Source organism: Pteropus medius, unplaced genomic scaffold (assembly GCF_902729225.1).
Source record: "Pteropus medius unplaced genomic scaffold, Ma_sr-lr_union100, whole genome shotgun sequence".
NCBI classification, from domain to species: domain Eukaryota; kingdom Metazoa; phylum Chordata; class Mammalia; order Chiroptera; family Pteropodidae; genus Pteropus; species Pteropus medius.
Window position 1 is genome coordinate 19,198,976 of NW_024351073.1, and position 2,136 is coordinate 19,201,111.

Genomic DNA, 2,136 nt, shown 5'->3' on the forward strand with positions numbered 1-2,136 from the left:
AGAATGACACTGAGATCTCAGGATGGGGATGTTCATACTTGAAACTGAGTCACCGGGCTGTGAGGAAGGCCAAGAAGCCCCTAGAGATGCTCAGACGAAGCGGCCAATGTATAGAGGAGACGCGTGCCCCAGCCTCCTGCCAGGACTGAGCCGCATGCCCCAGTTCAGCACCAAATTGCCAGCCACCGAGGAGGTAGCCCTTCGGTCCCCGTTAAAGCCACCCATACAAGGTCGTGAGAAGAGAGGCAAGCCAGCCCTGCTGAGCCCCGGTCAAAGTGAAGATACACAAACAAAATTAATAACTTCAGGGGAGGTTCAGAGAAAGCTACTCTATTAAACTCTCTTTCGAATGCTGATTTGCTAGGCAGCAACAGGTATCTGTGCCATAAGGTTTACAGAAATAATGTGTGGGTGTCAGTACGTGCTTGTGTGTGCGTGTGTGTAGACAGACAGACATAGATACATGAAATTTTTCTTTTCTTGAGGGTTATGAGCGTTCCTGTTTGTTATCATATGGGGAACAGAGAGCAAACCATAAATGGCTTTAAAAACATTAGATGTGGGAAAGCTTTTCTCCATTTGCATCACCGATTTCAAATTCCCCAAGCTTTCTTTCCACTTTTTACTCAGAGTTCACTGAATCTTAGAAATGGTTTATATTCCAAGACTATTACGCTGATCAAAAATTTTAATCTGTTCCTTTTTTCTGGCTGGAACCATGGATGGTGCAGAAGAGGAGGAGGAGGTTCCTGCTGTGCCAGAAACCCTCAAGAAAAAGTGAAAGAATTTTGCAGAGCTGAAGATCAAACGCCTGAGAAAAATAGTTTGTCCCAAAGATGTTTCTGAAAGGCAAAGAGGAAGCTTCTCTATGAAAAAGCTAAGCGCTATCACAAGGAGCATGGGCAGGTGTACAGACCTGAGACTCGAATGTCTAAGATGGCAAAAAAAAGCCAGCAACTTCCGTGTACCTGTGGAACCCAAACTGTCATGTGTCATCAGGGTCAGAGGTATCGGTGGTGTGAGCCCAAAGGTCCAAAGGTGCTGCATCTGTGTCACCAGATCTTCGACGGGATCTTGCTAAGCTCGGCAAGGCCCCTGTTAACATGCTGAGGACAGTGGATCCATGTGTCGCGTGGGACACCCAAACCTGAGGTCAGTACATGACCTACAAGTGTGGTTATGGCAAAATCAACAGAACAAATTGTCCCGAGAGGTAACTCATGGATGGCGCGATCTCTCGGTAAACATGGCATCGTCTGCGTGGAGGATCTGACTCATGAGAGCTATACTGTTGGAAAAACACTCCAAAGAAGTAAGCAACGTCCTGCAGCCCTTCGCGTTATCTTCTCCTTGAGGGAGAATGAAGAAAAAGACCACCGATTGTGGGGAAGGTGGAGACCCCTGACACAGGGAAGACCGGGTCAACGGGCTTGCTAGAAGGAGGGACTAAGGCAGCTACCGTGGTTATTTCTGTTACCTTATCAACAAACAGCGACTGCTTTCGAACTGGAAAAAAATTTAATTTGCTCTAAAATTTCAACAGCTCATACAGAGTAAGGATGAAATAAAGACCCAACATCAGACTGATCTGAACCGTAATTCCAGTTCTCCCATACACCAGCCGTGTAAAATCGCAAATGAATTAGTATCTCCGACTCTCACTTCATTCATTTATAAATGGACAGAAAGACTAAATGAGATAACATGCCAGAGACCTAAATGGAACTTATCAGCTGGTAGCCACAATTATGTTGGGAGGATTATCCACTATTCTATATTATCTGCATGCTTTAATTACTAATATGTTAACGAAATAAATTGGCAAATAAAAATTGAATTGAGAATCCATAAATCTTATATGAGTGAGAGAGGAGGAAGCATATAACACTTTAATATAAAAGAATGTCATCCATCGACTCATACTTAACTAAATACTGGGACAGACAGGATGAGACAGACGATCACAAAACTGCTATAAGCAACGGTCTCTCCATCTCTTCCTCAGTATGGGAACTTCTCCCACAGCCTTGACTAAAATCTCAGGTAGGAGCCTCAAGACACTTCAGAGGCCACCGGTAGTTAGTGGAGGAAATTCACTCCCAGTAACTCCTCCATGAACGTAAATCAATGAACTCA

General features: G+C 44.4%; 1 pseudogene; it reads left to right on the top strand.

Annotated features, from left to right (window-relative positions):
- Window positions 1-709: 709 nt before the first annotated feature.
- On the top strand, window positions 710-1,450 carry LOC120586133 (60S ribosomal protein L7-like; annotated as a pseudogene).
- The last annotated feature ends 686 nt before the right edge of the window (window positions 1,451-2,136 follow it).